Genomic DNA, 23,234 nt, shown 5'->3' with positions numbered 1-23,234 from the left:
GCTATCATGGTTCCGAATAGGTAGATATCTGCAGCACTCAGGCTCACCCAAGCAGAAACTTCTCATTGAGAAAGGGGTGTCAATTGCATTAAGGGACCAGTTGATCAAATCCATAATTCTCTTTTAGGTTTTAGAGAACGGACTGTGAGAGAGTGTTCCAGGGAAAAGTAATACAAAAAACACGAGACTAGACAAGGACACAAGAGGCTAAGCAGGGAAGCTAAAGGAGGGGAGGAGAGGAGAGGAGAGGAGAAAAGTGTAACCGCCTTCGTCAAGAGCAAGAGCAGAATTCTTGAGCAGAATTCTTGAGTGTTCATACACAGAAAAAAAAAGGACAAGCACCAGAGTTACGATGAATCACTCTCTTTATCTAGAGAGCCTGCACTAAGACTTAAGGCTAGGTCTTTCAAGTGTAATGGCCTGATAAGATACCACAGTCCCAGATGATGTCACAGTAAAACAGTATTGTACTGATCCAGTAGAATACACACAAACCTCGTGCTTGTTTTGAACATTTCCTTTCGGCACAAGGAGTTAAAGGCTTGCAGTTTTCCTCATAAACAGTTGAACAACACAGAAGAATAGAGACACTTACTACTGACATGCACGCTGATAAGGCCAAACAGGACCGGTGACGGGAAATGTTTGGCAGCATTCAGCAATTAGCTCATTCTCACTCGATCCTTTCACATCAAAAGGGTGTGACTGGATATCATAAATAAGAGCTACTTTACCTTAAACATCCCATTAAATCCATGTGTCTTAAAATGACAATAAGCCCAAAAGGTTGGCTTACCATGTCAACGTAAAGCCACGAACGACACTAAAGGACCACTACAGTGTCGTCAACAATGGACTTGTAAAGGTTTATCCTTATTAGTAATTGAGTAACAGCAACACCCAACATCATGCCAGTTGCACAAAGCCTTGCAGCAGAAATGAACTACTATTTACAAGTCTCTGAACAAACTGTGGGTTACGTCACTTTCAGCAAGTTTCTCTCACAGGCTCAACGCAGACGTAGCTCCTCATTTGTAACCTAAGTTTCGGTGTTAATCGGATTTTACCATGACGCAAGTCCCCCATTCACTTCTGGCCTCGAACACAAACAGTAGTCATGATAAAGAGCGTGTGGAAACAATACAAAATGACAAACTGCAGCTCTCCACCTAATCTGTACCATATTTGGTTTTGGGGCAGTGTTTCAATGGCAGTTCAGCTAGTGCATTAAGTGAGACCTCGCTTCAGGACCTTCATATGCCATACATAGAGCGTGGACTCAAGGGTCAGAAGCTAGAGGCCGGTGACCAGACATGGGGCAGGGGATGGATAAAGCTGTGCCTGACCTCACACTGCCTATGTGGATGGAGCAGGACAGCTGACAGGCCTTAAACAGTCCCCAGCCCACACTTCCTATTGGCTGCCTGTGACATCATGCTTCTATCCCCATTTTTTCACCTCCTCTTTTCAGGGTGGGTGGAGAGTTCAGTTCTTCCTCCTCCTCCTTCTCCCCCGTCTCTCCTTCTCCCCCATCCCACACACACAAATACACTCAGCTTTCTTTGCCCCTTTTAGGGACCTCAGCAGCTTCAGGAGGGAAGAGAGAGGAGGAAGGAGGGAGCAAGAAAATGAAAGAAAGATGAAAGAACGATTAAAGCATGTAGTGTGGAAGCGTTGCTAATTTTATCTACAATTCTAGACAGATGTGTGTGTGTGTGTGTGTGTGTGTGTGTGTGTGTGTGTGTGTGTGTGTGTGTGTGTGTGTGTATGTGTGTGAGAGAGAGAGTTTCCTTCAACTTGTGTGGCAGGTACATGCCTTGTATGACTCTCATACGACGCACCACTGCCACATCACACTTGTTTATCGTTAAAGTGCTCCCCGATTGGTCAGCGTGTGGTCTGTAAGCATGAAGCAGAATCTGCATATAAGCTATAATGTTTCCTTTTTCCGCTCTTTCCTAGACTCTCGGACTTGAGCAAGTCCTTCCTAATTAACACATGCCAAATGAGGAGTTTTGTCTGGCGTATCGTGCTTCATCGTGTTATTGTAAAACTCTGGGTTTGACATTTTCACTAGAGGACAGCTACAGCTAGGCTTTTTCTTTTTCCAGTAATGAAACCAAAAGATTATTAAAGCAGAAGAAAACTTAAAAAAAAGAGAGAGCCACAAAGGGAGACAATAAGAGGAGGCATATTGGGAAATAATTGCTTAATATAAAAATATGCGCTGTAAAAAGAAGAAGAATCAGACTGTTTTTTTGTTTTTTTTAGTGTTTTAAACTAGACATGCAGCAGAGGGATGCGGTTTTTTAGGGAGATTTAAAACACAAAAATGATCAAGACATGCATTCTATGCGTGATGAGGGACAGTGACTAAGGGCTGAGATTCCCCTGCTCTGCGACAATCAAACCTAGTGTTTAGTGCCGGATCACATCCCTCGGCGATAGATTAGCTCTAAGTCGGATTAAGGAGGAGTCAGTGCATATAGGAGAGGTGAAGTGTCATCAAAGCGCTGCAAGAGGACTCAAAGACGCTGCAGTGGTTAGCAAGCATGAAGCAGGAGGGTTTATTTGGGACTTACGGGAAGATGGAGAAAGATCTGGGGGCAGGTTTTTTATGTTGGGCACAAAGCACAAAAACTACATTTGAACACACTTTCAGCTCGTATAGCTTGTCCTGCTATGGCACCAAAAGCTGCAGCTTAATCAAAAAGAAAACCTCCACAGGTGTGAACACACTATAAACCCGGAGCATTCAGAAGTCGACACAGAGGGCAGAGAGGACAGATGCCAGCGCAGAGGCTGGGAAATGGACACAGGGAACAAGACTGCTTCCAGCTACAGGAAGCGTGCTAAGCCCCCACCATGTTAAACATAAGACTTCCAGAAATGATTGAAACAAAATGCCCATGCTTTCTCCCCACCAAACAAACAATAGTCTCCTTTGTGAAAGCCCGTGGCTACCAACAGTCAGGGGAGATATAAAGACACAGTTTAGAAAGAGCGGGCATGTTTCCCCCCTTCTTTTTTGAGGCTGCAGACAACTCTCTCCTTCAGTTTGGACAGACTGGGACATAAATGTGGGGCGCACTACAGTGTGGCCCACTTAGGTGCCCCCTGCTTAGAAAAAAATGCTTTTGTTTTCCTGTTGTTACAGGCCTCAAACAACTCAAGGAACAAGGCTGCAACAGTAGCGGAGCACCAGCAGGGGGTCAACGCCATGGTAGAGAGGCACGCTAACACAGCAGACATGTTACACACATTCATTGAGATTGTAAACACAGGGCTGAGGAACCAGTTTTTTCCCCCCCTTGTTGTGACCTAAAAATCTGTTGTATTCCATTAATGGTTCAGTGAGCGTCTTCTAAAGCAACACAGCATATCTACCACAATCTCTCACACCATCTGAACGCTGATATTTCAGACTTATTATCATTCCTTCAGCTCCGTTTTAATCAGCCCCAGGGTTTCCTCGAGCAGATCACTTTACACAAGTTTTCTGTCATCCTTAAAAGATCACTCTGCTCCTCTGACACACATGTGGTAACCTGCGTAAAGAGGACACTGCACCAACTGCAAGCACAGGATGAGCCAATTCTATATTTACCCGAGAACTGCTGTATCTCTGCTGTCCCCAGATGCAGTAATTCATTAGTTATTTCATAAATGTCTTGTTAACTCTTATTGGTCTGAATGCTGCTAAACTGAACATCATAAACTGTAATAAATGGAGGTCCCGAGGCTATATTTTTTCTCTTCAACAGAAGCACTGGATCAGCTCTGGAATTACTTGAGAGAGAAAAAAATCATATGCCTCATAACACATGACTGTAGTATTTAACTCCACCGAGGAACATGCAGATGATAACACAACGAGCCCTTTATCCTACTTGAATTGTGTGTTAAATATTAATCATCAATAATGCAACATATTCTTATTCTACGTAACATCAACTGGTGTTATAATGCTGCCCACGCCCCGATTAAGACCATAACAAGACACCATGGGAGAGTAGAAATCGCACCTGCTAGATCAGTGATTTCCGCCGGAATGCACTTATTCAAACATGAATGTGCGCGCACACACACACACACACACACACACACACACGCATACTTTTGAACAGCTGGTGCTGGGCTGGCTGGCTACATACAGCCAGGGGACAGATAGCTGGCTGAGAGAGGGAATGGGAACACGTTGCTCAATCAATGAGCCATCAATCACACACTTACACACACACACACGCACAAACACAAATGCATACACACAGCAAGAAGGAGCAAAGACATGAAACAGGAGACCATATCCTTTAACTACCACTCAAAAGAAAGCCATCAAAGCGCTGGCTCCAGGCCTTTTTCCATGGCCAAATTTCCAGTCACTGCTTTGTCTTGTGGTGGTTTCATTAGAGCTACTACTAGACTCCTCTGTGAGTGTGTGTGTGTGTGTGTGTGTGTGTGTTTGTGTGTGTTGCACCACAGCAGTTATCTGCTATCTAACTAGCTCACTGCTGCGGGGTTTCTTTTCTGCACTCTGCTGAGCTCCCAGACAGCAAGAGGTTGCGAAAAGGCTGGCAAGGAGGCGGCAGCAATCATATAGTAAGTAGCACCTTTCTGTTGTTTGTTTGGTTTCTGTAAGGAAAAAAGGCGAGTGAGGAAGTAAACAAAGCACGTCAGAGAAGGGACTCAGCAAGTGATTACTGTTATTTATAGCTATTCTTTTCCTTCTTTGGCAACACCTGTACAAGCGGTACGTGATAACTTATACCACTTAAAGGGGGAAAAAGAATACATGTTACAAATTGCAGTTAGTTACTCTGAATAGTTGGATTATTTTAGTCGAAACATTGATTTTTATTTGAAAATGAACAACCTAAACACACCAACACACACACATTCTCGTTTTGATATCTTAGTGAGGACATCTAATTGACATAATGCTTTCCCTAGCCGCTTACCCTAACCCTAACCCTCAGGCTAACCTAATTGCAACCCTGACACTAAAACCAAGCTTTGAGTCTCAAAAATGCCTTCAAACTCGTGAGGACAGGCACTTTTGTCCTCACAAGTGACTGTTGGTCCTGACAAGTATAGTCATTTTTGATTTTTGGTCCCCACACAGATGTCTAAACAGGTACACACACACGCCTATAATTTTACCAACAGGAATAATAATAAAGTTTTCAATGATAAATGCGGATATCCATCCCTGTTCTTAAATCAATACTAACAACAATTCCTGAACACCCATGAAATCAGGTGGGCCTGTGTCCATTAATTGTTAATTGTTTATGTAAATGTACACAGCGGGAATACATCCACAAAAAAAAAAAGTAATGCGCATGTAAATCAGAGTCTTGAAACGATTTTAATAACAGTCCAAACATGACTCATTTGGGATAATTCCAAAACATTAGTTCTTATGTTTGAAAAGCTGGAACGGGTAATCGTTAGCGGTGTTATGTTATCGGTGACTCAAATGGTTAACGGATTATCTCAGTTAAAGAGAAGCAGGAAAAGGCGAGCGGCATCGCCATCAGCAGCAGGATCAGCAGCGTTAATGTACACAGGGAGGAGTAAACAACACCAGAGGACGTCCTCGTGTCCCTGAGCAGCAGTGACAGCATGTCCTCCTGTCTGCACTGTCATTCTGTGTCAGCTCTCATTACCTACAGCACTGCACGAGCAGCATTGAGTGACTGACTGGCTAATGGCACCTGCTACCTACTGCTTTATGGATGACAGCAGGGGGCTGGGAATCGCCATGACAACACAGAGATTGCACTATGCTTGACCTCGATCACGTGGAACAATCTGTTCGTTTAAACATTATTACTCATTTATGCAACACAAGAAACCGATTTCAGTTGATTTCTTATGTGTTAAATATCTATAATTTACACAGAAGACACAGCAACCACTCAACTGCTGCCTACATCGGGCTAAGTTAGGCCCAGTTCACACAGTGGCGGTTCGGTTTTGCCTTGCCATCTAAACCTAAGTTGTGTTTATTCGCCTGCAGCCATATTTCTGTGACAGCAGATATAGGGGAATCACAAACGAGAGAATAAGCTCCGTCACTTGAAACAAGACTCCCCTTGGATCGTCATTTTTCCTCTAATGGATAACAGAACAATAGATGCCTCTAACTCACCACTAAAGGATCACTGTGCCGTCATTGTACAAAGGGTACAAGGGTCAATTTCCTCAGCAAAGAAGAAGAGAAGATGCACTCTCTGTGATCCCCAAACTCTGCTTTGTTTTCTTGGGTAACTTTTTTTTTTTTGAAGATTTTAAAGACTTTCTGCAAATGATATCTTGAAGACAATAAAGTTAATTAACTAAAGAAAAGAGATTTACTAAAAAATGATTCAGTATGCTTGTATACCGTCTCTTCCACCTGTCTAAAACTATTTCAGCTGGAAAAAGGAAAAAAAAAGGTGCTTATATCTACTGGAAGATTTCAATTAAATAACAATGCAAATAGTAAAGTTGTGTGGTGAGCCCCTGGGAATCCACTTAAAAAAGAAAACCCAACAAGAAAAAAAAACACTGGGGTAGTTTCACTGTGAGACAACAGGAGAGCACAGAAATGATGTTTACATGCTTCCACAGCACATGGTTAAACAAGTGCAAAATCAAGATGTCTCTCCTAACTGTAACTGGCGAAGTTTACAAAATGTTGAGGTGTGCCTGTTACTCCTCGATCTGATAACTGATCTGCAGTGGCTGCTAAGCGAGCAGCTTCAGACGGAAGCACAACCCAAATTGGGCCTTTGTTCCAGACTGCACAGTGTCTCGGCAGAGGCATGAACAAAACACAACACAGACGCACACGAAGCCTGAACAGTCGCTAACGCGCACACACACAAACACACATAACTAACTCTACCACAAGCGCCTCTGAGCCGCGTCTCACCCACCCACACACATATACTAAACACAACCTAACCCGCCTCCCCTCTCACTCTCTCTTGCTCCTTTTATTCCTCTCGGTCTCCCGCTCCCTCCCCCCGAACCCTCATTCATAAAATGGCTGCTTCACAACTCCAATTCCTGGCATGGAATTCATGGATAAGGGGTCAGGAGCAGCAACAGGCCAGGGTGGACTTGTTAGTTCTATTTTTCCCCTCCCATCTTTTTCTCCCCCTCCTTTTTCGGATAAAAAAAAACAACCTACACCAATGCGATTTGTCCGCCTAATTCTCCTCCACACATATGCCAGCCTTCCTCATCTCTACCCCAATCCTCCCCTTTCCTCTTACCCACTCCCCTCCAAAACAAACCTGATACCCTTGTAGCCTAGGAGGGAAACTAAAGCTATGCATCTGGCAGAGGAAGGCAGGCACGAAGCGGAGAAGGGGCAGGAGCAAGTGCTGGTGGCTTCTCCTAAGAGGCCAGCAAGAGGGGAACGGGGACAATCTCAGGTTCCATCCCTGGAACACAACCTCCATGTTTTTGCAGTTTTACCACATCACACGGACGCACATGCAAACTCCCAGGGCATGGGTTAAAAACAACAGGACATTGATTGCTATAGCATTTGCTCCAAAAACACCAATCTATGTTAAAGGAGCAACAAAATGGGGCAGCTTGAATGGCCGAGAAACTCATCCCAACCTGCCAACACACACCTGTGTTGGTATGAGACAAAAGTGTGTGTGTCAAGGTAAATTTGGGCCTATTGCATCAGTTTTCCTCACGACACCACTCTGCGATATCTGCTTCTGAAATCACACAAATTAAAACTCACTCAATAACAGCACACGAACCCTGAGGTGCATGTCAGGTTACACCGTAGGTAACAGCATAAAGTTTCAGAGGGTGTTGCGGTTACAACGTAGCTACGGCGTAGATTTCCCGCTGAAGCATTAAACCCCAATAACAATCCCTCTCCTCCTCCCACCTTCTCCCCTGTGCTGCCCCTGGAGCCCCCAGCAGAAGACGGTACGAGCAAGGAAGGGTCGAGGCCACGAGATGAACGGTCCCACCTCTTGCTGGAATGAGCCTTAATTTGATAGGGGTTGGGCTGAGCCAGGACCGTGGTAAGACATGCACATGTGCCACACAGAAAGAAGCATGTGTTAAGTCACTGGAATGTACACACATATCGGAGACACAATGAGGAGGGTCATTCTTAGGATGCAATTTGAAAAAAAACAAAAAAAAACAAAGAATCAGCCATATGCTTAAGTCGTTGCTGCACATCTGCCGTTTCTGCATCTCACATCAAAATGAGGACACCGGACGTAAATGCATAGACCTGCTGCAAAATGACACTGTGCCGTGGTTACATAATCTTTGCACTAGTAATGTAGCTGTTACTGTGCCCTGTATCTCATAAAAGCAGCAAATTTAGTTGTTCTGCTATAACCAGAATACAGTGTTCCCCCTCCTAAGCCCACACGTTTCAGCCCACCCCTCCTCTTCTTGCCTATCAGTCCTGGCTTTATTCCATTCAAACTTTTCACAGATGGGAACAGAATTGTGTTGATGTGCATTCCATATTCAGTGTACATGCATCAGTCACACCACAGACCAGGGCGTCAGAGGGTCAGAGGTGGAAATGACAGACCTGGGCTCTTTATACATGCAAGGATACGTGAATATAAGATCCCATATCTGAGCTGGCAGTGCAAAACAGGGCAGCAGTAATCAAATGAACTAACATCCAGGCTGTGTTGCATGGTGTGGTTACGGTTGCCTGGCTATTTATATGTGTCCCTCCTTCAGAGAAGGAAGCTGCTCCTATTGGATCCAGATGTGAGCGGAAGGACAGACAACAGCTCGACTGAAAGGTAACAGCCTGGATCCAGTTGAGATTCCACTGCTGCTTAAACTACTGTACTGCTAAACTACTCCTAATGGCAAGGACAAAAACATTACTACACATGTACTACCACATAGACTACATTAGTCTTTGAAGTGTGTCATAAATGATTAGTTGCCACGGCAGAAAGTGGACGGAGGTGAATTTTAAAAATGTGTCTAAATAAGTCAACATTCACACATTTAAGCGTTTCTGAGAGGTGAACGTCACCGCTCACCTGAGGCTTCAAGGGTTAAATTACTCTCTCGGCCAGCCAACTACCATAACTTAACACTGCTCTCCTCCCTCTGTTTAGCCACAGTACTTGAATGTCAGCAAGTGCCTGTGAAGCAGGACTAAATGTGTTGTGACCGCTGGTGATGAATTGCTGGTAGGCAGCACCCCAGTGGGCCATGAGCCAATTGATCTACTAGTAGATCCCATGACACATGATCAATTCTTAGGCCGGTCTCCTAAGAGCTAGGGTCTACAGGCATTTTCACATGCCCTCTGGACTGGGTCAGGAGAATCAGGACAATACTTTGTTGGAACTTGTCCTTTGTTACATGTAGGAGGCAATCTGCTGCACATGCATTCTCACTATTACACAGAACATCTATAGAGTACAAATACCATGCTTGGTTTGGGTGAAGGTGCTGCCCGGGTTCAGGGTGCACACATCATGCCCACTGAACAAGTTCTCTATTCTCCAGACAGTTACCTCCGCTACATGGGTCCACACAGACTCTGTACAGATGCTGTCAGTTTAGAGACTCTTTAATTGTATTCTCAGAACATCTCCACCAGACAGTTTAAAGCACAGGTGTCGAACTCCAGGCTTCGAGGGCCGGTTACCTGCAGGTTTTAGATGTGTCCTTGATCCAACACAGCTGATTCAAATGGCTAAATGACCTCCTCAACATGTCTTGAAGTTCTCCAGATGCCTGCTAATGAACTAATCATTTGATTCAGGTGTGCTGACCCAGGGTGAGATCTAAAACCTGCAGGACACCGGCCCTCGAGGCCTGGAGTTCGACACCCCCGGTTTAAAGGAAAGTTGAGCTGAGAGAAGAGAGGATATGATGTCCTGGATATGTTTTGTACAGAATGAGCTGAAATGATAGAAAAACTTGTCCATCTGTTCAGTGTACAGTTTCATTCTTTTCTTGTTCTTCTGTCTTCTTACAGCCACCGGACATGATGTGGCAGACAATAGAGGCCGTGGACAGCTGTTAATCTAGTAACATCTGGCTCCGTCAACCCACATTTTTCTCTCCCATAGTGAATGGATACGGACTATTCTCAGAAATGACATGGTGATCCCTTGATCCGCTCTTGCATCAGATATGTCTGGCATGAGATAGCTGAAGCTAGCACAGACGTGTGCGCACACACACACACACACACATACAAGCATCATTTGCGGTTATGGGGCATGGGACATGAGGTCTCAACAGGAGCCATTGTAGACTGCACTACCAGGCAGCCACACTGGGGCCCATTCGCCCCTCTGATATGGCTCGAGTCTGAACACCTACGTCAGCCCACAAGCTTGACGTCAAGCACATGTGTGCTTTGACCAGAAGCCTGCACGAGTTGGTTTCACACAGAGAACAAAAAGGAGGACGGAAAGGGAAGAGAGCACAATCTTGATGTCTCAACTATTTGTAGCCCCTAAAACAGAAACTGAGATCAGCTTTGATTAGAACACGCAAAATAAAACAGCAGTATTAGTATTTCACAGCAAGCATCACTGTCAGTCTAATGGTATAATTATACGTCTGCTCTCAAATAACTCTGAGGCATTCTTGGTGCCCACAGTAGGCCAATGTTCAAATAAAATAGCACTCTCTGGTTGACCAGCAGCTGCTGGCTTATATATAAAGAGAAGTGATACAGATGCCAAAGGAGACAGCAATAAAAGTAAATCATTTCACCAGTCAAGGGTACATCATGTCACATCGAATGGGCAGGTTTCTTGGAATAAAAAAATAAAAATCAGACCTTTGTAAGTCAATATTGCCCTTTGTTCTTTGTGCTTCTTGTGTAATACAATGTTGTATTCTGTTTTCTGCGTCAGTGCAGGGTAACGGAATACAACGGTCGTGTCTGGTGTTGTATTACATTAGCTAATAAATGACATCCTGATGCTGAGTTAACTTTGTTGTCTGTTTGGCTGGATAAAATGTGCCAGAAGGAATGTCTCAAAGGCAAGAAAACACAGAAAAAAAAGTAGGTTTGGCCACGAAATTAAATCTTGATCTTTCTCTATCACTGACACAGGCACAAAAACACCAACTCCAGAGCACACTACACTGATCCCTGTGTCGCCCCTGCACCCTCCTGGTACCCATTCTGCTGGCTCCAACCGCCAAGGCCACCCGCCACGAGGGAAGCAGCAGAACGGTCCGGTTTCCACAAGCCTACGTGCTGCACAACACAACCACATAACTGCGTACATTGGGGTGGGGGTGGGGGTGGGGGGGTGTCTACCCTCTCAGTGCACCCCATCACCCTCAATAACGACACACAGACGTAAAAACACTTTGGCACGGGGTACAGCATGCACGCATGCGTCGATAATGCTTTCTTAATGATTTTTGCCACTGTCTAGTCAAAAGAGGACATATCGTCACTGGTCCACAATATTCACCCATCAATACATTACAAAACAGTTTTGAACTTGAAGCCGTTGACCAATGAGGAGTAAAGACTAATGTGCTTAAGTCAGAGACCAGACTGCCCACTGCTCTCGTAAGCCTGTTTGACCAGCTGTCTATCTTCCTAAAGACAGACTGGAGAGCACTTTGCGTACACACACCCACCCACTTGAGGGAGGGAGCACCAAAGGCACTCCAACTTCCAGACATCCGTCCCATCTGCTCGACCAACCGCCAAAATCAAATCACAACAACAGGAGAGGACCTGCGCTTGGCTTCTCTCTTTTAACCTCAAAGAATTAACCCTTTGAGGTTATGCGTCACAACCTTGAGCATAACCCTAAATCTAACTGTGGGCATTCGAAATATCCTATTTCTCTTTTTATTAAATAGTTCTTCCAATTAGTGGCAATCAGGGAACAAAGGAAATAACGTTTCTAACTGAGAGAAGGTCAGGAGTTAGGATTACCACCTAAGACGTCTTAGAACTCAGAAGGTTAAAACATGCACATTTCTCTTCATAACACATCTAATGTACAAGTTTCCAAGTGCTAAAAAGGCTCTGAGTCAACTATTAAATCTAATGTGTATGCTCACTCAGTGGTCACTTCATTAGATGCACCTGCTCAAGTGTTCAGTAACGTAAACATCTAATCAGCCAGTCACGTAGCAGCAAACAACTGGATTTGGGCATGTAAATATGATCAAGTTCAAACCAAGCATCAGAATGGAATAGAAAGGCGATTTAAGTGACTTTGAGCATGGCATGGTTTTAATGGCATGAGTATTTCAGAAACTGCTGATGTGCTGAAATATTCTCACACAACAGTCTCTAAGGTTACCTAGAATGGTCCAAGAAAGAGAAAATATCCAGCGAAAAAGGCAACGTTGATATCAGAGATCAGAGAGAAAGGCCATACCCCTTCAGGTGGTGGGCAACAGTAACTGCTAATCAATTTTTACAAGCATGGTGCAGAAGAGCACCTTGAAGCAGATGGGCTACAGCAGCAGAAGTGCACAATGGGTTCCACTCCTGTCAGCTAAGATAGGCTCACAAAAATTAGACAACCGAAGACTGAAAAAAAAACTTTGCCGGGTCTCATGAGGCTCAGTTTTTATCAATATTAACCAAAATCTCAGAGGACATTTAGAGCACCTTGATTAGTCTATACCCTGGAGGCGAAAGGGGTTCCAACCTGGCAACAGCAAAGTGTAACTAGTGAAGTGGCCAGTGAACATATAGTTCAACTTTAATAGAGAATTTGCAATATTAATCTTTATTATTTATATACACTTTTGTCTGTCTTGATTGTAAAACATTGTGTTATCCCTGGTATTCAGCCCACACATACTCTCAACACTGTACATGCCTTCTCTAAATCTGAAGCCATGATTCCATTTCATTGAACTTGCAGTGTACATTACTACTAGAGAGCACATTAGGTGTGAAGGCAGGAGCTATAAGTGAAGAGAGGTTGTGAGTGCTCCTTGCAAAGAGTGTGTTTCAGCCTCAGGACTGCATTTTCCACAACACTCCTGCAATTCAGAGCTGCCGAAGAACATGCTCAACTCATTAGAGCAGAGTTCGTTAAACCTTTCTCATCAATGTACCTGCACTCTGCTCTCCATCCTCCCACGTTTACTCTGTTATTAACCAGACAGCGCTGTGAGATAAATGACTACATTAATCGTCTTTGATAGCTCAGGGATTTTCCTTGTTCGCGGGCGGGAACAGTATACGGTACACGGTGATGGTCAGGGCCATTTTGTAAAGCTGTGTACGTGTCTCTCCCTGTGTGCAAATGTGTGCAGGGACTGAAAGCAGCGGAGTTTGGATCACTGCTTGATGGATAATTTGTCCCTGCGTGTTCAGTGTCTCTGCTGTAAATGAAACACATGGGACATGGCAGCAGGCTCTTAACCCCACTTTGTCCGATGGCTGTGTTTGCGCTTTGCGCTCTCCCTCTCTCGTCAGAGGTGAGCCTCTAGTTCTCAGATTGCCGCAGCTGTCAGGGAAGAACCGAAGGACTCTGGCTGTTTCCTCAGTTCACAGAGGAGTTAATGCTTCTGGCTTTTTCACTTGCAGAACCATATTTTTCCTTTCCTCTGTATCCTCTTCCTTCCTTGGGGGTATGCTGTGAAGTTGTAAACCTGAGCCACAGGTGCCCAGCAGTGATACGCGTTTTGCCCCCTCCCCAAACGCATCTGGGAGATCTTATAGTTCTTTCACCCAAAGCATCAGTTTAGCATACCGTTTACGAGAGCAATGCAGGCAGGGCTTGTTGTGCAGTAATGTTGTATTATTATGGCACCTTTCTCCAGAGGGTACCTCTAATCCAGTTACAGATTTAAACAAGGGAAATGGTTCCAAGGCATCCATCCCACTTATCCTTGGATCACAGGGAGAACAGAAAAGCTTGTTGCCAATCCTGCAGGGACTTCAAAGGGTTCAACCGTCCAAACATTTGTAGAAATTTGTGGAATTCAGCATACTTGATTGCACCTGAACTACAATAACACCTAAATTCCAGCTCGTTAATTAAATCCTGTGATGAAACCGACAAAACACTGAAACCTGGTTTGTGGGAGGCATGTGGAGGCAGAGGACCACCTCTGTTAATTCTTATGTTTTTAACAAAACAGCATGAAAAGTGCAAAACACAGATTTTTACTGTAATCAATTATTAACAATAGCAATTATTAACAGCTGGAACACTGACAACTGTTTTAAATACATTCCACATCGTGCATGAATCCGTTTCCTAGATCTGAAAGGATAGCGGGCTGCAGATTAGCTTCTGATATTTTTTAATAACATTAAGGCAACAGCTTTTAAATTTAATACTTTCAGTTCATATTCTGTAGTGAAAATATGATGCAAAATGTCCAATTTTGCCCTGTGTCTTAATAGAAAATAGTAAAAGTAACAATGTTAATCATTTAAAGTTGGGTTAAATTTTGTCTTTATTAACAGGCAAAAATCAAATATATAAAAAAAACACAAAGAAAATCCCATAAACTCCTTGGTGGAGGTATGAAAAGAACAACATGATCTTCTTCCTGATTTTCAGGAAGAACACAATCCATTATTGCCGGATAATTGCCACACATAGAAACCACCAATAGTTCATACAGCTCTAAGCCAAGCCAACACACATAAATGTCTGATGTGCACAATTGTAACGACTTCAAACATATGACCACAGAGTCAAGAGAGAGAAAAGGACCTTTTTCTTTAGGGGAGAAGTGGCACCAACAAACGAGTGCGCCTGCACCGACTGCGCAGAGCCCACGTACCCTTTAAACATGGCATTTTCCAGTGCAGCTCATGAAAAAAAATAATAGATGTGTCGTCACCCCATAATCGCCATTAAGAGGAATAAGAAGTGGGATTTTCTAAAAATAAACTCATTTGTTGGGGTCTTAGAGGCTAAACACTGCATTCTGGAGAAGCTGAGCTGAGTGCAAGTGACGTGCCAGCGGATCACTTACCGTCATGCATTCTTAATTTAAGCTGTATCCCTCTTGAGGGGGCCTTAGGTAACCTACAAATGCATGAGGAATATGGGTTAAAGTGTGAACACGTCTCCAAATAAGGATTACTGGATTATAGGAAAAAGCTTTTTTTTTAATTCTTTTTTTTTTTTTACTTTAGACAATTGTTAGTTTGGTGTATGAAGCCTCAGAAAACACTAATGTCTACAAACAAAACTTAACCTGACAACCCCGAAGATGTCATCCATATTTTCCATGTGACTGACAGCAGGAGAAAGGATACATATTATCCCATTTTCATACATGTACTGCACCCCTGAACCCCCCCAACATCACCCAACAGCAGTGCATGTGAGAAACCAAATACCCCACACAGTCAGTTTTTATATTAAGCTGTCGTTACCCTTGTCAACTTCCCAGTACAAATTCTATATAATGTTGGAATGAACTGATGCACAAACAGCACAGGTGCATTCATTATTAGTGAGCTTGTGTCATGTGTGGTGCCTCCTGCATGCATACATGAAAGCAGCTCCTTCGCTTAAACTACACAGAGTATTTCCCTGAGTGCAAACGCATCTGAAACAGACCATTTTCTTCTGCGTGCTACATGTGAGAAAGGACAGCTGTGGAAAATATCCCGACCCGATCTTCTGAAATTGTCCAAAGTTCCTGTGTGAAAACAGCCACAGAAACCTAAGTAAATGATTCGCCACGGGCATGAACAAGACGAGAAGTAGTGAGAAATTAGGTTTCTGGAGGACAGGGGTTATGTCCTCTTTCAGTTTGTGACATTACGTGAAGACAGTACTGTTACCCTTTTGTAACAGTGGAAATCAACTGTACCGACAGCTAAGTCGCTAGTCTTATATAATCCCTGCCCAATCCAAGGCACTTTTTCTTTTTCTTTTTTACTGTGAGGTAAACAGGCCAACAGTACCCAGAGTGCACAGAGGTGGTCTTCCAGGTTAGGAGCTGTCGGGGTGAGAATCAGCAGAAGGATGAGGAATTAACAAGTGTAGCAGGAGAGCAGTTGGTGATGGAGGGTCAACAGCTTTCAGCTATTGGTCAGAGTTTATCAGACAAAGCAAGCAATGAGGAAACAAAAGGTATTGTTTCAGATCTCCCTGTGAGAATCAGACCCCCCCCCCCCAAACATGTAGTGTCCTACAAAACACTGTCTGTGTTTAGAGCATTTCTTCACCAAGCCATATATCTGGGATTTAGTTTCATCAGCCACATATCACCCAGGGAATAACGCCAACACTGTGGCAATTAGACGATAAGTTGCAGTAAGCCTGAGTCAATACCAGTTGGCTCATTTAACAGAATCTGCCCATTGTCTGCCCTCTGTGACATCTCCCATTCCTCGCCACCATTGTATCTTCTCTCCTTATCTCTCTCATAGACAGAGGAATCTTCAGTATGCGACAAGAATGCCAACAGGGAAGCCAGCCACAAGACTGAACTTACGTAACCCTGGAACCAGGGGTAAAATGTTACAGAACAGACAAAATACAAATATGGCAAAAGCTCAAGGGAAATCTAGAATGTCATGAGGGAGAAATCCGTGTTGGTTTTACATTCAGTTCAAAAAGTGTCAAAAGATGCCTCGGAGGTCACAGACCGCAGGTCATCAGAAAGCACTAGTGAAAAATGAAGGATACATTTTCTAAGTGGAGATAAATTAGCCAAGCGAAATCAAAGAACAGCGTTTTCTTTTCAGTAGCTTCCTCATGTTTCTGTTTAGTCCATTTAAGACATTTTCTTCTGGGAGTTTAATAGAGCAACACACATTAGAAAACAAAGTTAGAAGATTTATGGTCATATGAATTGTAGCGACAGGCAAAAATCCAGAAAGGGACGAGAGAAGAGAAGGTAGAGAGCAATGAACACCTCGGTGTACAATAACAAGGGGGCCGTGCACCCATTATCTCCAAGACATCAATTCAGAAAGGATATCGGGAGCGACAACCGGATTAAACTCAGATTAAACAAAACACATTGGAGCCAATAAATGAGAACAGAAATCTAATTATTCTCACAATGTCATTTCAATTCCACCGACAATTAGCGGCAAGTCTGTAATAGCCTACACTGCCTAATAGTGCTTGTGATTTAACTTAAATAGAGTCCAAACTAAACTAACAGAACATTAATGGCTATTTGTAAAGAGGCCATTGGTGCACAAAAGGCTAATTCATTCCTGCTGAAGAGAGCAGTTTAGTTAGAACAATGACACTGGGCAATGAGGGTATGAGGCCACACTTGAACTGGCTTATGATCTTCACAGTTAATCAAAGCCAAGGGGGCATGGGGAGGTAGAGAGAGAGAGAGAGGAGAGAGTGAATAGTAGAGAAGTCCAATAGTTAATCCTAGCCACAGTCTTTACTCTCTGAAGATGCCCATGACAGACCTAAGATGGGGAAGGATGCCAAGCAACTAACTGGAAAACTCACTGCTTCAACAGTCACGGTCTGGAAACGTTTTAATAAGCTGGAAACAGTTTCCAAAATGGTTTACGGTTCCGATGCCGACCAGAGACAAAGGCCTGCATTGTGAAGCCAGAGCGTGTATTTTTTCTGATCAAATTTACTGCCAAGAAGCGGGGAACAGGCGACATACTCAAGAGCAGTCGCTGTTGTTTCTTTAGGCCTAACCTCCCCCTACCCCACACCCGCCTACTCCACCTCCTAAAACACTCGCGCACACACACAAACACAGCCTTTTCCACCACAAAGGCAGACATGCGAGAGCTCCTCCATTGAGCTATGTCAGAAAAAATGCGACGCTGCAGACCATCCCCACAGTGGCCCGTGGCCAATATCTTGAATCAATCTTCAGCATGATAGCCCTAATTTGGGCCATTCAAAGGGTAAGTATTTACATGAGAAAGTCAAAGTTGGTAAAAACCACGAGAGATTCCTGGTATGGGTGTGTCTGTCAGTGACAGGGAAAAAAAACGAAAGCAGGGTAGGAGAAATAATGTCGCAGACAAACACACTTCCAAGCACAATGCTTCTGTATGTCGCCCTGACACCACAGACGTTTTCCACAGTTCATCCAAACATAACACACACACACATACACTATACATATGCAAACAAATAAATTCTCCAGGCAGCATTTTACCACACTGAGGTTGCTTATTACATTTTATAGTTACATTTTCATTTCTTCACTGCCAAATATTTCAGCAGCCTAAGCTGATGGTGATTACTTAATGAGAAGCCTAACCGTTTGGCTTGGTCAGAGATCGGAGTTCTGGGGGTATTTCTGGGACCCGAGGAATCATAAACACGTGACTTGGTCTTGTACAGATGTCAGTCTGGATGTGATCTGACTGCTGGATGGACACGCACGAGCATCCATCTCACTTGCTTCTTCTCAATTCTTTTCCACTCTTGACTTTTTTTCTCCTCCCCACCTCTTCCTCAAGTAGCCGGCCTCTCTGTCAGGACACGACCCGCCCAGCTCATACTCCGTAAATCAAGAGCGACATCTCCGTTGTTGCACTTAAAAAGAGGCGACGGCACAGGCTCTCTTTGCTGTGCCCCGAGAGGCCACTTCCTCCCACCGCACCGGAGCCAAGAGCTTAAACACAAGCTTGTGTGCAGCATTTTCTGACACCCGCAGGCACTAAGCGACGCGCCAAATGCAGATGTGTCTGTCTCCATGGCGGCACCGAAGAGCTCACTGGGCAGAGCACGTACTTACATGCTAGGAAATAACAACCCCCTCTGATATTTACATACACTCCAATGCAAAACAACACTGGGCTAGTGTCTGTTGCCATGTGGCATGAATGGAAATACACACTTACTCAATTGTAATATACGATCCTAAAATTTGTTGGGAGCAGACACAGATTGAGTTTTAGGGATTAACTGTGATTTTTCTTTTGTGTGCATCTACGCACAATTGAGAAAAAAAAACAAACATAAAGATAGCTAAAAAAATGAGCCACACATTTGAATTAAAAAAAATGTTAAATCCCAATTCCAAGAGCTTAAATTAATCCTGCAGTGGAGGCAGTCACTAGAAAAGGTCACATTCTCAGGGGGGTATCGCTGCCGGTCTTAAATATTATGTTTACTTAGGCAAACACGCCTGTACCTCAGCCACTTTGGGCTTTCACTTAATTAAAACTCAGTGGACAGAAAGGTGTAAAAACAAACCATTCCTTGATTTGAGATTCTACATGACAGCTTCTCAGCAGGCTGAGGTGTGCAGGACCTCTGCAGAGATACAGAATACTAATAATACCACAGAGTAGGCCAGGGTCCAGCATATCTGACTCTACATCTACGTGCCAGTAAAGCCACTGGTGCCAACACAGTGGCTCACAATGTGAGCCATTCACAGAGTCTGTGCACCCACTGTCCTTACACACAAAGAGGAGTCCTGCTTCATCACACGTATCAGACGGCCACATAGTTTCAAAGACAATCCATAATGCTCTCATTGACCTCATCGTTCTCATCAGCGCACACCTAAGCAAAAAAAATGTAAAAAAGTAAATTCCTCTCCCACCTCACTCTCATGTTCCAAGCAGGAATAGTGCACTTTTATTCCTCTTGGTCATTACATTTTTTTTTGCTTTTATCCAGGATGTGGAAAATAGCAGGAGACCCAAACTGACCGATCCGTGAAAAGTAAAAAGCGGAGGCGGCACAGTGTGTGATGTAAGATGCCGGGTCTGTCCGATTCCACGGCACTGGCATGCTATGTAAAGATACACTGCAAGAACAGCAAACACCAGTTTAAATAAGAAGAAAAATGATGAAGGAGAACAAATACTTGTAGTACAGGTAGTTGTTATTCAAAACATTCAAAGCATAACCAGTTAGCACACATAAATACATAACCATCATAACCAAAAACTCCACAAAGAGAAGCATCAAATGGGCATTTAAAGGTGAGCTTGAGTAAACCATGCGGAATGCTATAAATTAAAAATGAAACAGCAACACTGAGGACAAAAACAGACATTCAGCAGGTTTTTGTTCTACTTCAACTTGAAACGGGTCAGCGTCGACCGAGTGACTGAAAGGCTAAAAAAAAAAAACCTCATTAGTAAAATGTCGTAAAATAAAAATAGAAGACAAAGCAACATTCATTAGCCTTGTGTTCATTTTGTCTTGTGCAAAATCCCAAAGTTGTCTAGAGATGGAAAAGTTCTTTATTGCGTCATTTAGTGCCTGCGGGTGTCACAAATATATTTATTATGAAAAAATGAATTACGTGAGCCATGAGTTCAGCACCTTGTGATGCACCTCGGGCAAGCCGAGACACTCACCAACCACAGAGCAAAATTTTACTGTGGGTGTTGTTCTCTCTTACAGCCTGAAAGCGCCGTCACTGGGTGGCCTTTCCCTAGCAGTCACCACGCTGGATCTTCACAGTACTTCATGAAACTCCTGTTTAACGGCATCACTTTAGATTCAAACGCTGCTTTTCCAGGAAAGACCTACGCTTAACCTGCTCTGACCCTGTGTCACTTTTACTGTGGAAAAGTTTTGCACTTTATATAACTTTTGTACGACTCATCTACTCGCCTGAAAATACCTGCGATCGATTAAAGTGTTTTGTCACAGGCTGGATTTTCTAAAGCCTGAAAACAGAGAGAAGAGGAGATACAGGCGTCTAGTTCCTTCTCAAAATGTTTCAATTACAATATCCTGAAAAGCTGTTCCGTTTTTTTCCTTCTTCCCGTGATGCTAAAAACATGTTGCCTAACCCAGCTCTAATGGCGATGATGTAAACACAATGAACCACTAATCTGAAAAAAAGAAGCCATGAACCAGAAGAAAGGGGAAAGAAACCTTTACATGCGTCGATTTGAGCCTGAGGAAACTGTTCCTTAGTGCAGATGAATGACTCACATATGCACAGCAAAAACATGCACGTCACACCGCTAATTAAACAAAAGCTATTTTTGTCTGAGCACGCTATAAGCACGTACATATATACAGTGCATACAGTAGGTACAGTGCATGCCGAGAGGCAGTGTCACACATCCTTTCTCATCCATCTTTGGTCCCTGGTTTATTTTCCAGATGACACACATCTGGAGGTGGTGGTTTTGACATTTACTTTAAACACGAAGCCGAGTATTTTGAGTTAATCTTAGCCCTTTAAAAAGCTGCTGTTGACTGAAGGAAATGCTGTTATGAAGAAAACCGCTCTTTGTGAGGGGGGGGGGAAATGTTAATGGACGGATTTCAAAACAAGCTCGAATTCAGCGGTTATGATATCCCTAAACAGGAAGTCCGTTTGCAGTATTGAAAAAGAGACAAAGGGGGAAAAAAACACACTCTGAAATCTTTACTGTAAATAAAACATACAGTGGAAACAACGGCCATTGAAGGCCCTGCCTTCTTAGAACAATCAGGAACAAAACAGCAGGAACAAAAAGATTTCCTAGTTTTGTTGATCCTAACCAAAGAAAAATAAATAAAAGTTCCACTGATGTAACGCTCGCATATATGAAAAGGAATGTGGCCTTTTGCTTTATGCGAGGCTATTTTTACGTACAGAAAGAGTAACAATCTAACGTGTTTGAATTGGACTACGGCTCTTTTTTTTTTCCTGTCTTTCCTTCCCAGCACCACACTAAGGCTTCATTCCTACCCACTAAAATATATAGTGGTCAAAAAGAGTGAAGGGAACACATAAATTACACATCAGCTCTTGACAAATGGAATATTGAAGGTGAAAATCTTTACTGACAAACAGTACATTGTGTCTTTTGCCGCAAATAAAGTGACAATATAAACAGTAAACGGAATCCAAAATCTTGATTCTAAATCACACCAAGAGTAAAAGTTAAAAATTGCCCAAGTGTTCTCTTCATTTTGGGAGTTTTTGTTTTCCAAGGAAACCAAAGTTTGAGAGGTTTGTCTGAAGACGAGCATCAGTGTCATTACCTCACACACAGGCAGACCAAGGGAGACACAAACAAAAGGGCTGGAAGTTAATACCATATATTATGCAGGGAGGTAGGTGGAATGCAACAACAAGCTTCTTACAAGCAAGTACATGCCTGGACTGGAAAAGTGCTAACAACAGTACATATAGGACAGAGCAACTTCTCAGAAGGGTTGAGAAACAGACCACAACTCAGTGAATACACCTGCAGGGTCTTTTTTTCCCAACTGGGGTGAAACAATGGACGTTGACTTACTCATCCAAAGAAAGCCAAGCACTTTTTAAAACCAGATCATACATAAAAGCAGAGGTGCAACAGAACAAAAGCTTAAGCTGGGATGACAGAGGAGCGCCTACGCTGAGTAAACGAGTGTGAGTAATAAAATATGAATGACAATGAGTGATGTTTACATGGAGACTGTATGTTTATCAGCCACAGGAAGGAGCCTGATTCACACTCAAGCGCAAACGAGGCCTGCAAAGCCTTTCTGTAATTGACGCAGTAATGGGGGTGGGTGGTGGTGGCAGGGTTGAACTGAAGTCCCGACTGGGACTTCAAAGGCGCGCTGGACGCTTATCAACCACTGTGTGCTCGTCAAACAGAAGAGGATGAAATAGATGAAAGGAGAGCTAATGCACCTCCTCTTTTACCCCCAACAGGCTGCACTTTCTGCTCGATCAGCAGACCTCATGAGCCAGGCTGTTATAAGGAGGATGCACAAGCGCGCTCGGACCAAAACACGCATACACAGCGGGTCGGTTGGCGCACTTGCTGCTGAATTAGCAAAGCCATCACTCGCCATATCTTAACTTTTAAGCCAATAAACATAAGAAATCGGTAAGTGCTATGGATGAAATCATGACAGCTACTGAGCTCAAGTGTGCTGTCGGATGACAGCTCTGTGAAAGGACAGTATGTGGGCAAAAAACGTTAAAGCGTACCTTGTGCCTAACTTCAGCCCTTCTCTGTGGTTCACCTTATACCCCACCCTATCCCTACAGATTCTCAATAATCTTTAATGTCCTGCAAATCTAAAGCCAATTTAGCGAGGATGAATGAGGAGAGTGGCATCTCCCAGGTGACGCGGCCTTTCCCTTCCTTTAAGCAGCGAGCAGAGATAGAGCTGCAGTGCAGAACTCTAGAGACCTCTATATTTATCTGACACAGTAACAAGCCGCTGTCTGACTGCTTCATAGTGCAATACAGCTGCAGAGCTTTCTTTCATCCAACAACCCCCACCCCCACCCCCCCTCCCCCGCCACAGACACACACACTCACCATCCTCCGCACTCTACATCCCCTTCTCGGACATTGCTCTGCTGTGGTCAGTAACTGGGAG

The 23,234-nt window shown here is 43.7% G+C and overlaps 1 protein-coding gene and 1 long non-coding RNA gene across 2 annotated transcripts in view; one reads left to right on the top strand and one right to left on the bottom strand.

Moving 5' to 3' along the window:
- igf1ra (insulin-like growth factor 1a receptor) overlaps positions 1-23,234 on the bottom strand; it is a 72,657-nt gene that overhangs the window by 31,222 nt on the left and 18,201 nt on the right. The gene's annotated exons all lie outside the window — the stretch shown is intronic.
- LOC118454066 (uncharacterized) lies at positions 4,425-10,960 on the top strand. The gene is made up of 4 exons (XR_004843583.2): positions 4,425-4,599; positions 7,932-8,045; positions 8,734-8,798; positions 9,998-10,960. It is a non-coding gene; the product is annotated as an uncharacterized LOC118454066 (long non-coding RNA).

This window comes from Neolamprologus brichardi, chromosome 7, assembly GCF_056152115.1.
Source record: "Neolamprologus brichardi isolate AB-2024 chromosome 7, ASM5615211v1, whole genome shotgun sequence".
Classification (NCBI taxonomy): domain Eukaryota; kingdom Metazoa; phylum Chordata; class Actinopteri; order Cichliformes; family Cichlidae; genus Neolamprologus; species Neolamprologus brichardi.
The sequence above is the reverse complement of the archived record's forward strand: the minus strand, read 5'-3'. Positions and strand labels throughout refer to the sequence as shown.